Source organism: Erinaceus europaeus, chromosome 6 (assembly GCF_950295315.1).
Source record: "Erinaceus europaeus chromosome 6, mEriEur2.1, whole genome shotgun sequence".
NCBI classification, from domain to species: Eukaryota; Metazoa; Chordata; class Mammalia; order Eulipotyphla; family Erinaceidae; genus Erinaceus; species Erinaceus europaeus.
The window spans coordinates 68,573,423-68,588,400 of NC_080167.1; the positions used below are offsets into that span (position 1 = coordinate 68,573,423).

Genomic DNA, 14,978 nt, shown 5'->3' on the forward strand with positions numbered 1-14,978 from the left:
CTTATCCACTACAGCACCTCCCGGACCACTAAATATCTCCATTTTATACTGATGCATCAAACTAATATTTTGATATATGAAAAATCAAGGTCTTGTCATAAAAAAAAAAATCATCCCACTGGTTTATTTTTTTAAAGTTCTTTTTAAAAGTTTCTTTAAAAAAATTTTTTTTTGGATAGAGACAGAGAGAAGTTTAGAGGGAAGGAGGCAGACAGTGAGGGAGACACCTGCAGCACTGTCTCACTGCTCATGAAGCCACGTCAACCTGCCCCAGAGTCAGGGCCAGGGGTTTAAACCTGGGTCCCTGCACACAGTTACGTGTGTGCTCAACCAGGTGCACCACTGCCTGACTGCTGATCCTTTCCTTTTTAAATTTTTTTTTAAATTTTATTTTCCCTTTTGTTGCCCTTGTTGTTTTTATTGTTGTAGTAATTATTGTTGTTGTTATTGATGCTGTTGTTGTTGGATAGGACAGAGAGAAATGGAGAGAGGAGGGGGAGACAGAGAGGGGGAGAGAAAGACAGACACCTGCAGACCTGCTTCACCGCCTGTGAAGTGACTCCCCTGCAGGAGGGGAGCCAGGGCTTGAACTGGGAGCCATACGCCGGTCCTTGTGCTTCACGCCAGGTACGCTTAACCCGCCGCACTACTGCCCGACCCCGATTCTTTTCTTTTTTTTAAATTTATGGGGGATTAATGGTTTGCAGTCTACTGTTGATTCTTTCGATATGTTATAAAACAATGCCATTCCATTTCATCAGTAAACCCTTGAAGAGAACAAATATAATCTCCCAGCAACCAAGTGGAGAGGAGAGAGACTCTACTTTTTCACATCGAAATGGATCTCTACAGGTGCTAAATTCCAATCACTATGTATACATTTTTTTTTTTACTTTACTCCAGAACTTTTGAAACTGTAGTTCAAACTATTTTCTGGTTGTCTGTGTGTGTGTGTGTGTGTGTGTGTGTGTGTGTGTGAGAGAGAGAGAGAGAGAGAGAGAGAGAGAGGGAGAAACTTTCCTTCTATAAAAATTGATTCCTGAGGGAGTCGGACGGTGTAGCACAGCGGGTTAAACGCAGGTGATGCAAAGTGCCCCGGCTCCCCACCTGCAGGGGGGGTCGCTTCACAGGTGGTGAAGCAGGTCTGCAGGTGTCTGTCTTTCTCTCCCCGTCTTCCTCTCCTCTCTCCATTTCTCTGTCCTTTCCAATAACAATGACATCAATAACAACAACAGTTATAACTAGAACAATAAAACAACAAAGACAACAAAAGGGAATAAATAAATAAACAAACCTAAAAAAAATTGATTCCTGCAGGCCGTGAGCCCTGCAAACTGCTTTTCTTGCCGGCACTGTATCCAGCGGCTCAGCTGTGTCCCGGCTCCTGTTCCATCACGCATCGAGCTCAGCTGTGTCCCGGCTCCTGTTCCATCACGCATCGAGCTCAGCTGTGTCCTGGCTCCTGTTCCATCACGCATCGAGCTCAGCTGTGTCCCGGCTCCTGTTCCATCACGCATCGAGCTCAGCTGTGTCCCGGCTCCTGTTCCATCACGCATCGAGCTCAGCTGTGTCCCGGCTCCTGTTCCATCACACATCGAGCTCAGCTGTGTCCTGGCTCCTGTTCCATCACGCGTCGATACTCAGACATTTAAAGTGCTCCGCTGCTCTGCTATTTTTCTAGTTCGCATTCTTTAGTGAAACCTCAAGTACCCAAATAAGTTCAACAAAAGTTTACTGGAGTTTATGAATCTGGTGTGACTGGCTCTTGTTTTTCTGCTGTCTAATCGGTCTGCAGACGGTGTCAACGAGAACAGTGTGATTAATACAGGAGCTGGCACCCTGTGATTGACCCCTCAGAAACTCCTGTAGGAAAAGAATTCAACAGAGGAGGAGGCTGAAGCAGAAACAGGCCGAAGAGGAAAGAAGGAAGGCAAGCAGTCCAGGAAATGTGGGGGATGGAGAGGCCATATTACTAAGGTGAAAAACTCAAGACACCCACCAAAATAATGAGAAAGAAGTATGAACTAAGGACCTGGGGGGGGGGGGGACCTGGAAAAGGAGAGGACAGAATATAACAGATAAAAACAGACAAGGCACAAGAAAAATTAAGTGTTTCCTGCTATGATCTAACACAGACCAGTGAGCCTCGCTTCTCGAGAAATTACTGAAAAGGCACCTGGACCTTACAGGTTCTTGTGAAAATGGAACCAGCATTCTTGCACACTGGCATCCTTCCAGCCTTCTTCACCTCTGGAGAGTCACCAGCTTCCAAGCAGCCTCCTCCTTCACTGCAGTCTCACCCCGAAGCAGAGCCCACACAACTTCCTCCCTGTCCCTCTGTGGCTAAAGTCCCTTTGCCTCCTGGTCAGTGCGAATTGCAAATGGCATCAAGCTTCGCTTTAGAGAAGTCGCTTCTGAAGCTGTGGCCCCTGCCTTTACACTGTGACGCAATCAATCTTGATTTAATCTGATTTAGTTGACTAAACATCAGCTAACCTGAACCATCCGCTTAACGGTATGTTAAAAGAACAGAGAGGTGAGACAAAGTAACCGTGAGGAGGAAACACAGCTGGAGAACACTTTACCCTCCGAGAGAAGGCTGGACAGTGACACTTCAGTAGCAGAGAAGTGTCAGTGTTTTACAGAAAGTGACCAAGCCTGCACAGAAAACAACACCCAAGAGGGGGCCAGCCCGATTCCTTTAAGAGAGATACCCCTGGAGCAATACAGAGATCTCAAAAGGTTGAACAGACCCTCCCCAGTCACAATTTTACAGCGACCTTCAAGACTGGCTAGATGACCCACAAATGAATCTTGACAGACCTACTACAGACTCCTTCCTCACCGTTTTCCTTTTCTTCTTCTTTTTTTAAAAATTTTTTATATTTATTTTTCCCTTTTGTTGCCCTTGTTTTTTTTTTCTATTGTTGTTGTAGTTATTATTGTTGTTGTTGCTATTGATGTCGTTGCTAGATAGAACAGAGAGAAATGGAGAGAGGAGGAGAAGACAGAGAGGGGGAGGAAAAAATAGACACCTGCAGACCTGCTTCATTAACTGAAGCGATTCCCTGCAGGTGGGGATCCGGGGGCTCGAACCGGGATCCTTACGCCAGTCCTTGCACTTTGTGCCACCTGCCAAACCTGCTGCGCTATCGCCCTACCCTTTCTTTATTCCTTCCTTTATTTCTTTCACCACCTGTGAAGCAACTCCCCAGCAGGTGGGGGGCTGGGGGCTCAAACTGGGATCCTTATGCTGGTCCTTGTGTTTCACGCCACCTGCGCTTAACCCTCTGCGCTACCGCCCGACTCCCCCCTTTTCTTCATCTTCTAAAAGACTGGCAAAGTTAAATCCTACCTGCTTCTTCCGTGGACAGCTATATTCCCTCTCCTCTCCTCTCCTCTCCTCTTCAGCAGAGACCATTCACTTTTGATGACTGAACTAAGGCTGTGTGCCACGTTCTGGTTATCTGCGGCATCTTAAGGACAGTTGCAGTAATAAAGTTCTTTGTCCTGCTTGGCCTACCACGTGCAGATATGCTCAAAATCAAGATGTGACTCCTGGGGCTGGGCGGTAGTGCAGTGGGTTAAGCGCACATGTGTGAAGCTCAAGGACCGGTGTAAGGATACTGGTTCGAGCCCCCAGCTCCCCACCTGCAGACGGGTCACTTCACAAGCAGTGAAGCAGGTCTGCTGGTGTCTGTCTTTCTCCCCCCCCCCCCCCCCCGTCTTCCCCATCTGTCTCCATTTCTCTCAACAAGGGCAACAAAAATGGGAAAAAATGGCCTCCTGGAGCAGTGGATTTGTAGTGCAGGTGCCAAGCCCCAGAGATAACCCTGGAGGCAAAAAAAAAAAAAAAGAAAAAAAAAGTGACTCTTATACCCCTCTGAATTAGCGAGCCAATTTCAATATTACTTTCCTATTTCACCCGAGCTGCCACTCCAGGAAAGCATGTTTCCTTTGCTCCTTCATGTTTTCTCTGGGACTTTGTGACTCTACGGTGCCACTATTGAAGCATGTCTAATATATATATTTAAAGACAGACAAGGAATACAGAAGGAGAGGAAGAGAGGAGAGACATCCAAGACCCAAAAGCACTGCTAGAACTTGTGAAACTTCCCCTTTGTGTAATTCTCCCAGGTGGTGGCTAGGGACTTGGGCCAGGCCCCTGTGTGTGGGAGGCTGTGCACTCTACCGGACCAACTGTCTCCCAGCCTCCCGCTTTTTCGTTTGGAGTTCATTTTTACAGTACATTTATTCATGTTCTAGTCCAAATTGGAATGAAGTCACACCGGTAATCCAAAACTAGTAACTCCATGGAATAAATAGTATTCACGGTAAAAGAGGCTTTCACAAGATCCCAATTAAGCCAAATTTATAATTTTATTGAATCATGACAGAAGAGCCCATGTAAATTCAGTCAAGTTTAATGGAAACACAGTCTGGTGCTCAGAGTGGCCTTTATATGCAAGGAAAGCAGAAATTATGAATAAGAAATACCTTTACAAGAAGTATGTGTTCCCTCAGAAACAAGCCAACATATACTTATGATCAAATGTAGGCATTCAGGGCTTGTAGATCATTAATTACAGTGATGCAAGACACTGCTGGAATGGTCTGCATTTGGAAAATGAAGTCATTAATTAGCCATTTCTAAGTCAGAGTTAATGGCTGTTTGAAATGGGGCTCATTACACGATTCTGTAAATGTTCTCTGTAGTAACTGACATTAGCACACAGCTACAGAAACATATTTACCATGAGACACTCTCCTACACCGGTGTGCATTTCCTGTTCCAAGCACTACCAGTATGTACCCCGGACAGACTAGACCCATTCAGAATCAACACAGATAGAAAGAAATACTTCTTACAATTATTTAACTATCACTAAAATCAAATGTTAACCTAATAGAACACTTTATGTGTCATAACCCGTCTTACAATATTTTTCTCCCCCAATGCTTCAACTTGTTTCTGAAAGGGTTTAGAGCAATGACTAGACTAATTTTTTTTTTTTTAAATAAAATCCACCTCTAATGAGGTAATGGAATCAGTCTCAAATGACTGGCTTTGAATTTACCAGAAAATGGCCATATTTTCTCTTTTTTTTTCATATTTTTCTCATTTTTCTGGCAGCGTGGTAAGATATAGTTTTGAAAGGTAAAATAGTCCCATAATATAACCAAATGACCAGAAATTACTTTATGAATTCAAACATGAAACCAAGAACAAGCTCCAGACAAGTTATGCTTCTAAATTTAATATCAAGTATAATGCTGAGAGAAGCGGCACTTGAAACAAGTTCTCTAGTCTCTTCCGATCTGGAGAGTGTTCGTGTGTTCAATGACACAGGTAAGTCACACATATGTCAGAATATGCGTAACATCTGTGGCTGCGTTCAGAACAAATGGTTTTGTTAATGACTTATCATGATGTAACAGGCTGAAGACTGACTGATCAATTGAGAACACAGGCTCAGGAAGTTCAGACAGATATATTTGCTGTTAGAAAGGGAACTCAGGCTTTGGGAGATCACCTTTAATGTTGGGGAAATAACACCTTGAGAACCTCATGTCGGTAGGTAATCGGACAATGTCTACCTTTTGAATGATTTCAAACCCTTCTGTCTAGGTCATGAGAATTGTTTCAGTTGTCCAAGCTCTATGAACTTTGCCCTTCCTGATGAAGAGAGAGGAGGAAGCAGACAGACCACTCTCTCTTTTCCATAAAAGGGAGCTAGCTTGTGGACTGCATGCCATGTGTACTAGGCTGTGTTTGATCTCATCATAAATGTTGGGGCAGACAAGAAAAAGGCAAAATGTATTTGAGCTTAATGTTTTTTTCACATGACTACTGCAGGAGGCGTGCAGCAACACCTGGGAATGTTTTTGGCACCCGACAAAGTATGCGCCCAGGGCAATAAGAAGTGGTATCTTCTGGACCTCTGAATTTTACGTAGTACAGACAACAGCCACGCTTCCGTAAAAGTGTTTACACTTAGCCTCCATGAGATCTTGAAAACCAGTGGGAGGGCATTTTATTCTTTCAATCATCTTAAAGAGTCTAACAGCACCAAGCAGTCTGTTATGTGAAAATCTAAGTTTAAAGTCTTCATTATTATTATATAAGGGGATATAGTTAAGCATATGACTTTACATTTATCTCTGCTTTCTATGACGAATGCTTATGCACATGTACCAAAGTGCCCCATGTCTTGGTTCATGAGGATGCCTGCATTTCAAACTTTCCATCTGGGTTCAATTTCCTTCGAGAAAAGGCAGAAGTATAGAGAAGGTAAAAGAATTGGTTGTTACTAGGGGCTGCAGGGATGGGGGGGGAGGAGATGGGAGTGGGTGCACGGAGGTTTTGGGTCAGTGAAAGTACTAGGAATGATCGAACAACAGAAAGATGTCACAGGATGTCCGACACCAAAAGCGAATTGTAACCTAATCTACGGACATGATTTTGGTGATTAGGTTTAGCAGTCGTAACAAAAGTATCACTCTGGTGCTGTCTAGGGACATTCTGAAGGTGTGCAGAGGGCGGGGGCACAGCTATGAGGGAAATGTTTGTATTTTTCCCTCAATTTTCTAGTGCATCTAAAATCTTTTTCAAAAAAAAAAAATCAAGCATGTTCTGGGGTTTTAGTGGTTGTTGGTATTATGACTTGAATCCTAGCTGCAGCCATGATTCAGTCTCACGCATCTAGCTTGCAGATCTGTTGGGTTTTTTCCCCCCATGTTCTGATTGATTCATTACTCAATAGAACCTTGAGCGGACATGGAGCAGAGTACTGGAAATCAGCAAATCCCGAGGCCGTGAAGACAAAGCTACTCACCAACTGATCTTCCTTTTATCCACAGTTTACATCAACTGCGGATGCAGAGGACAAGTGAAAGTTACTGTCAGGTGAGTGTGTTTGTGGATGATATCAATAGGTCACCTGCGCTCCCTCATTTAATCCTCATTCCTACCAAAAGTGGAAAACACCATGGCCGCTCTCATTTCGTCCATGAGAGGACTATTGCTTATAGAAGATGCCCCAGGTTAAACAGTAAGAAGGAGGCAGTTTGAATCCAAAGTGTAAGCTCTCTCTCAGAAGGCTAGAAATGGACCTAGCCTATGACCCTACAATTCCTCTCCTGGGGATATATCCTAAGGAACCCAACACACCCATCTGAAAATATGTGTGTACACCTGTGTTCTTAGCCGCACAATTTGTAATAGCCAAAACCTGGGAGCAACCCAGGTGTCCAACAACAGATGAGTGGCTGAGCAAGTTGTGGTCTATATACACAATGGACTACTACTCAGCTATTAAAATAAGTGACACACCAATGTGTCCTGGAGCTCTGCTTCCCCAGAGCCCTTCCCCACTAGGGAAAGAGAGACAGGCTGGGAGTATGGATCAACCTGTCAACACTCATGTTCAGCATCCCACAATGACCTTGAGTCCATACTCCTAGAGGGTTAAAGAACAAGAAAGCTATCAGGGGAGGGGATGAGATACAGAGTTCTGGTGCGAGAATTGTGTGAAGTTGTACCACTCTTATCATATGGCTTAGTCAATGTTTCCTTTTTATAAATAAAATTTAAAAAAAAAAAAAAGAAAAGAAAGGGTGACCACCATTTTCAGCCCATCTTGGATGGAACTTAAAGGAATCATGTTAAGTGAAATAAGTCAGAAACAGTAGGATGAATCTGGGATGATCTCACTCACAGGCAGAAGTTGAAAAACAAGTCCAGAAGAGAAAACTAAGCAGAACTTGGACTGGAGTTGATGTATTGCACCAAAATAAAAGACTCTGGGGCTTGTGTGTGGGGTGGGGTGGGAGGGGGGAATACAGGTCCAAAAAGCATGACAGAGGACCTAATGGGGGTTGGATTGTCGTGTGGAAAACTGAGATGTGTCATGCATGTACAAATTATTGTATTTACTGTCAAATGTAAAACATTAATCCCCCAATAAAGGGAAATTTTTTTTTTTAAAGTGTAACTCTCAAACACTGTGCCATCAATTCACTTCTGAGAATTAACCTTAAGAAGAACCCAGGGAGTTGGGCGGTGGCGCAGTGGGTTAAGCGCATGTGGTGCAGAGCACAAGGACCGGCGTAAGGATCCCCGTTCGAGCTCCTGGGTCCCCATCTGTAGGGGAGTCGCTTCGCAAGCGGTGAAGCAGATCTGCAGGTGTCTGTCTTTCTCTCCCCTTCTGTCTTCCCCTCCTCTCTCTATTTCTCTCTGTCCTATCCAACAATGACATCAATAACCACAACAATGTTAAACAACAAGGGCAACAAAAGGGAAAATAAAATAAAAAAAAAAACTTAAAAAAAAAAAGGACCTATATCCTCTCCAATGCACAAGACCTCATTAGGATTGTAGGGGCTCAACTAGCCAGGCTTCATTTGCTTGAATTCATCGCACCAGTGTGCCTAACTACACAGTGTATTCAACCTACAGTAAACTTACCTGCACTCTTGCTGCCAGGGAAGTGGTTTAGCAGGGAGAATGAAGATTGCATGCCTGAGGCCCTGGGTGCCTTCCTAGGCACTCTGGTCTCCGTCTCTGTCTCTCTCTCTCTCTTTCCATTTTTCATAAAATAGATAAATATTTTTATAACTTATGTAGGCTCTATAAGATCAGAAACCAGTTAGCTTTGTTCAAAACAAATGGTTGCTTTTGGAAAAATTCAGCAGACTTACAAGTCGCAAATGATCTAAGAACTTCTCATTTGTTTTCAGCAGCCTTAATTTTGCTTTTTAAAGAACACTTTACGCCGCATAAAAACAAAATTGATATTTTAATATTTGTGTTCTCCACTCAACTGCCTCCTTAATAGCCTCATACTTAAAACAATAACTCTTAACTTCTTTGGGGGGAGGGGAAAAAAGCAACACTTTGGGATTACTTAAACACCTCTAATACATCAGCTAGTGCAGAGTTTTTCCACTCAAAATGATGTTTATAGTCCCTGTAATGTCTTCCACTCACTATAAGCCATAATCCCTCAGAAAGTGACCAGAACCGTACAAGTCAGAGGATTTAATATGAAAGCTTGTGCTGTTTCTCAAAGAACATGGCAAGAAGTCAGATGTCAACAATTCATCTGTACGCCATTAAGACACAAAGCAGAAGAAAATAATGACAGTGAAAATGCACTCCTGACAGAGAAGATTTAAAACCCAGCTGGAGAAAGATAGAGTCCTGTGTTTCAGACTAGATACAGGAGATGCTTTTTAAAGTCAATCCAAAATGGAGTTTTGGATTGCCTTTTTAAGGCAAATGTCATTTCACTAAGGTACCAACTGCTTTAGTCTTTGAAAATATACAGCCACGAGCATAATAAAACTGGTTTGTGTTTTAAAAATATAAAACACTCACATGAAATCGAAAGCTAGAAATGTTTCCCCAGGGGGGTGGGTGGGGGCATACCTCATTATTTCTGGATTTAATCAGAACTAGTGTGCGCAAGATTAAATTATTCTTGACAGGTTCATTGAGAGCCCCCCTAGAAAGTTTAATAAAGCAGCCCAGCAATATATAACAACTCCCCATAAATGTGAGTGGCAAGTGCTTTTTAAGCAATACCTGGAGAGAAGGAGGCAAAGCAGTGGTGTGAGATTAGTCACAGACAAGCCACACTCTGAAGTAAGCTGCAGAGCCAACAATCAACGGCAGCCAAGACTCCACGGTGCACAGCTGGGTTTGCCTAGACGCCAGGCACTTGCAGAAAAGTCTTGATGGGCAGTGAGGGCCAGGCTGAGCGCGTGGTGCTGGGACTGCACTGTCAGCCATCACCTTGCCTGAGAGCAGCCCCTGTGGAGACAAGATGGAGACTTGAACTCCTACACTCCAATCTCAGGGAACTTTTTGATGGCGTCAAAGTACTAGCCTGCCAGCACAGACTCTGCTCTGGCAGAAAAGGAAATCATCTGAAAACTGAAGATAGTTTGGCCAAGCCCTTTTCCCAACGGATAGGATACTGAGGGCAGCTGCATTTCTGGGAAGTGACCAGCTAGCTGTCTGTGGGCAAACTGGAGAAGCAAAGACAGGAGAGCCAAGCTTTTGTCCTGTATAGACTGGAGAGAACCATGTCTCAGAGCTGAGGCAAAATGTAGCATCTTCCCATGTAGTGACACCAAAATTCACAGCGGTCTTTCGTATCTCCATTGCCCACCCTTCTCCACACCAAGGAGAAATACAGCAAGACAGTCACAGTACCACCTGCACGGAAGCAAAAAAAAGGAAACTAAGTAGAAGCTTAAAAGAGACACTCCTCAGGGCAACCTGTGTTCAAACAAGATGGAGTCACTTAAGGAAAATGAGCTCCCCTTCCTTCTGCACCAAAAGAATTTTGGTCCATACTCCTAGAGGGAGAAATGTTAGGGGAAAGTGGCCAGAGGGCTCTGAACTCCAGATCCACCAGGGCCCGGAAGTTTTGTGACCAGGAACCTTTGTTTTTTGCCCCATCACTGAAAGGGAAGACAATCTGAAGAACACCTGAGGAAGTCAGGCTGTTTCCTTTACCTGAGAGGGAAGACAAATAAAAAAAAAAAAAAAAAGGAAACCTGGAAGTTGTAATAGGTATAGGTGTGACTTAGGAAGAAAGTAAAGAGGTGAATGGTTATGCAAAGGGACTCTCATGCCTGAGCTTCCAAAGTCCCTGGTTCAGTCCCCACCACCCCCAACATAAGCCAGAGCTGAACAGTGCTCAGGTAAAAAAAAGGAAGAAGAAAGAAAGTAAATGTAGACCTTAAAAATAAAAACATGCATCAACTTTCACATGGGTCAGCCATCTTTGCTCTGGCCAGTGAACAACTTTGGTGTGTACCTTTTCATTTTCCTGACTAAAAGGTTCAAATATGGGGGGAGGGGAAACCTTTGAGGAATAATTTAAGAATTAGGGGGGAAAGGCCTTTAGAAATGGGATAAAACCACTCATCTGAGTCTTATAAATACAAAAAGGAGGGAGAGGAGGAGGAGAAGACGTTGTGATGGAATATATACTCAATGGAGTTCTAATCAACAGTTGAAAAAGAATGGAACTGGTAGTGATTATGCTTAGTGAAGTAAGCAAGGAAGTGAAGGACAACTATAGCATGGTTTCACTCACAGGTGGAATCCAGAGAACTGATACACATAAACTTGTAAAACATAACAAAATTAAAAACAAAACCAGAAGCAAACAAACTGTCTCTAAGACTCTGAGAACTGGAATGGTTCCAGTTGGGAGGGTGGGAGCAGAGAGCCTTGGTGGTGTGTGCAGCATGGTTCCAAGCCCTGTAATCTTACAGTCTTGAAAACCACTGTTAACCACAAATAAAAAATGGCAGGCAAATGATTTCCTAGTAGACATTCATTCATAAAGAGCTAGGACAGGAGGACTGAGCAAGCACAGACTTCACAAGATCCATTACGATGACACTTAAAGAAGGAAGCAGTTTCCAATACAGCAAAGCAGGTTCATGAAAAGATCAAAGGGGGTGTGAGGTCACTACACCCAGTTCATATGTTGACCTGCTCATTACTTCAGTGCTGCAGAATGGGACCTCTTTTGGAAACTGGGCTGTTGCAGAGACATTTATTAACACCAGGTCATATAACAGTATGGCAGTCCCCTAGCTGAACAGGACACTTGAGGGCCAGAGGGAGAGCTCACTGAGTAGGGCATCTTGAGATGCCCGTGACCCAGGTATAAGACCTGGTACCATGTGAAAGATAAGGAAGGAGGAAACACCTGAGCAGAGTAAGTTCAGGTGTAATAGTGTCTCTTTCTGCATCTCTCTTGGAAAGGGCTCTGTATGTGTAAGGTTCCCACCCTGCAAAGGAAAAAGGTGGGGGATTGAAAACGGATGCACACAAGGGGAGGAAGTGGTACGGACAGGAAGACCGTGCTATCCCTACGAGCAAACGGACACTGACGATTGCAGCAAAGTCCCAGAAACTGAGGCATGAAGGAGAGTTTGCTTCGCAGGCATCAAGTGCCGATACCGTATTTCTGGCTTCTAGTATCCAGAACTGTGGGCCGGTGTCAGTTAACTAGTCTGCAGCACTAGTTAGAGCAGCCCCGGTAGTTGGAATAGTCAGGGTTCAGATTACAGTTCCAATGTCACTGCCTCCGAACGTCTTCCCTGATTCCTTCAAAATGGCCAAGTTCCTAGTCCCCTCACTTATTTGGTCCCGGAGCACTTGCAGCATTTTCTCTGGAGCACGTGTTGCCTTGTCTGCATGCTGTAACCGTCTGTACAGGCCACTCCAAGTGCCTGTATACATTCTTGCACTAACCTCTCGGAAGCATGAGCTCTGAGCCGACACATCTTGCTTATTCGCGTGACAGTTGATTGTTTGTGGTTATCTCAACAGAGTGCAGCCCCAGTTTGTAAGAACAGTGCCTAGCGGGGGTTGATGGCCAGTGACAGTCTATCAGAGGGAGCATGAGTAAATGCCAGTAGGAGGTCCCAGGACCGTTCTGCTTACTCAATAATCAATAAACCCACAGCTGGAAAGCTGGCCGTATGGAATCAACAACAGCTTGTTGGAAACATTAACTACAGAGCAGGTATTTTGTTGGAAGAAAGCGCATAAGAATAATAAAAATTTCTAAGTTACAGCCTTCCACATACTGAAGATGATCTTTTTCAATAATAAACGTCAGTATCTCATTAAGAATTTCTTTTTGCTTTCTAGTTGGTACTTGATCTCTAGGCATGTTTTCCCCACAAAAGAACCTGGAGGACACAGCTCCTTGTTATACTAACTTCAAAATGACTGACGTTCACTGAAGGAAGTTATGACTTTTTAAACATCACTTTATTCAAACTTTGACTCTAAAATAGCAAAATGGGAAAGGTTTGTTTTCAAGGCAAAACTGAAAAATGACTGACTTGGACGTGCTGTGGCAGCGATGCTGGAGACGTTAATAGATTGTTAAACATTATTTTCACCTGCCAGTCTCTGTTTCCAGGATAGGTATTTCCTTCTGTGTCTCTTGTAATCTTTGCACTCTTTGTCTCTATGTTTCACGTAGTTGCGTTAATCTGTGGCTATGACTACACAAAAAACAGTCACAAGGGGAAAATGACAAGTTACTTTAAAAAGTTACATTTAGAAGAAAAACAGTCACAGAAACTGAGAGAAAGTGCCCTTGTGCTGTGCTATTGTTTGCCCTTTGCCACATCTGATCAGGAAAAAAAAAAAAATCTCCTGAAAGAGTTCCTTTCAAACAGAAAACTTAAGGAATTCAAAAAAAAAAAAGCACTTATTGGAGGAAACAGATTCACAATCATCAATCAAGAAGGCAGACAGGCAGACAAGGTAACTGGATACTAAGCAAAACCCAGGCTTTCAAAGGATTAAGCATCAACCTATTCTCTGCCAGTTTACTGAGATTCTGAATTTCCCCCCCTTTCTCAACTTGAGAATTCTTGACCTTAGACCAGATGCCAATACTCCCCCCAACCCCACCATACCATAATCAGAAACAAAACACAGACTCTTCAAAATGTAAAGCGTATTTTTAAAACAGCACTGCAGCAAAAAAAAAAAAAAAAAAAAAAAACCTTCAGTGCTTCAAGGTTAAAAATGAACAAATAAATAAACTAGGAAATCTCTTGAAAGTATTTCAAATAGAAACGTATGCAAACAGCACTAATGATAAGGTTGTCGTTATAAAGTATAAAAATAAATTTGTGTTCTGGGAGGTGGCACAGTGGATAAGGCATTTCAATCCTTAGAAGCACATGTACCAGAGAGATTTCTGGTTCTTTCTCTCTCTCCTGTCATTTCTCATGAATAAATATAATAAATCAAGAAGAAACAACATAAGCCATTAAAAAATTTTTTTAAATAAATAAAAATAAATTTAAGAATATTCTAGATTTACCGTGGTTGATGTGGAAGAGAATGTACTACACCTCCCTGTTTGTGGAAGAAAATAAGAAAAAAAAAATTTACAGACTTTCTCCTTTGTTATCTTCAATGGGCAACTGATTTTATTAACAGGGTATATTCCAATAAACACAACGAAAGCCTCAAAATATAAAATAGATTTTCCCATTGTTTTTGAACATTCTAATTTTATCATGTCCCACTCCTACAGAAAAAAAAAAAAGGCTACATAGACATCTTTTAATTCTCCATTCAATAAACATGCCATAGAAAATTTTACTTGGTAAATTTATCTCCTTTTTAAGACTGACTTATTCAATATATGTATTACATTTTAAGTTTTCACTTTTGTAAAGGATAGCTAGTTCAATATACATTAAGTCCCCTTTCACCAATTTCACCAATTATTTGTCTCAAAAACTTATTGGAAATGGAGGGTTTAAGTCAAACATCTATCTATTCTATAAACCAACTTTACCGTATGCTACACACATCATGACACATATATGACCATACACATCATGACACATATATGACCATACAGACAAAAGCTAAGTTCCTACAGCATATTTCTGGGCCCTAAAATGTCAACAAGCTTCTCATAAGAACCCAAAACATAGCAAATCCTCAGAGATAATTTGCATTTATTTGTTCATTTTAAATGGATGTGTCAAGAAGTGAATTCAGGGCCCCATGCACAGCCAATACAACTGAGCAAACTTATTTAGATAGAGCCAGAATAAGGCAGAAAAAGGAGAGGGAGCTTTGCACCCATCCACCATTCCTGGAGCTCCCATGATGCTCCCAGGTGGTGTCCAGGTGTGAGCCCAGGGCCTTGCACATGGAGAGGTGTGTGTGCAGGGGGGCAGCTGTCCCCCTGGCCCCCACACTGATTATTTCTTCCAATCTGTTTCTTCCAGCTCAAGGTCACGGTGGCTAGAAGCTTTCCTGGAAGCTTGGGGCACAAATGGGAATGAGTGCTGAGCAGGACGTCCTTTTGCCACAAAACACACACCGACACTCACTCTTGGGATAGAGGAGGATGCCAGGCTCCCTGCACAAAAATCACACAGACAAGAGGACAACATGGGCA

At 42.9% G+C, this 14,978-nt stretch overlaps 1 protein-coding gene and 1 long non-coding RNA gene across 3 annotated transcripts in view; one reads left to right on the forward strand and one right to left on the reverse strand.

Moving 5' to 3' along the window:
- Nucleotides 1-14,978, reverse strand: part of DISP1 (dispatched RND transporter family member 1) — a 109,105-nt gene that overhangs the window by 71,582 nt on the left and 22,545 nt on the right. The window lies entirely within an intron of this gene.
- Nucleotides 5,503-9,813, forward strand: LOC132538960 (uncharacterized). The gene is made up of 4 exons (XR_009550290.1): nucleotides 5,503-5,575; nucleotides 6,202-6,292; nucleotides 6,765-6,890; nucleotides 9,635-9,813. It is a non-coding gene; the product is annotated as an uncharacterized LOC132538960 (long non-coding RNA).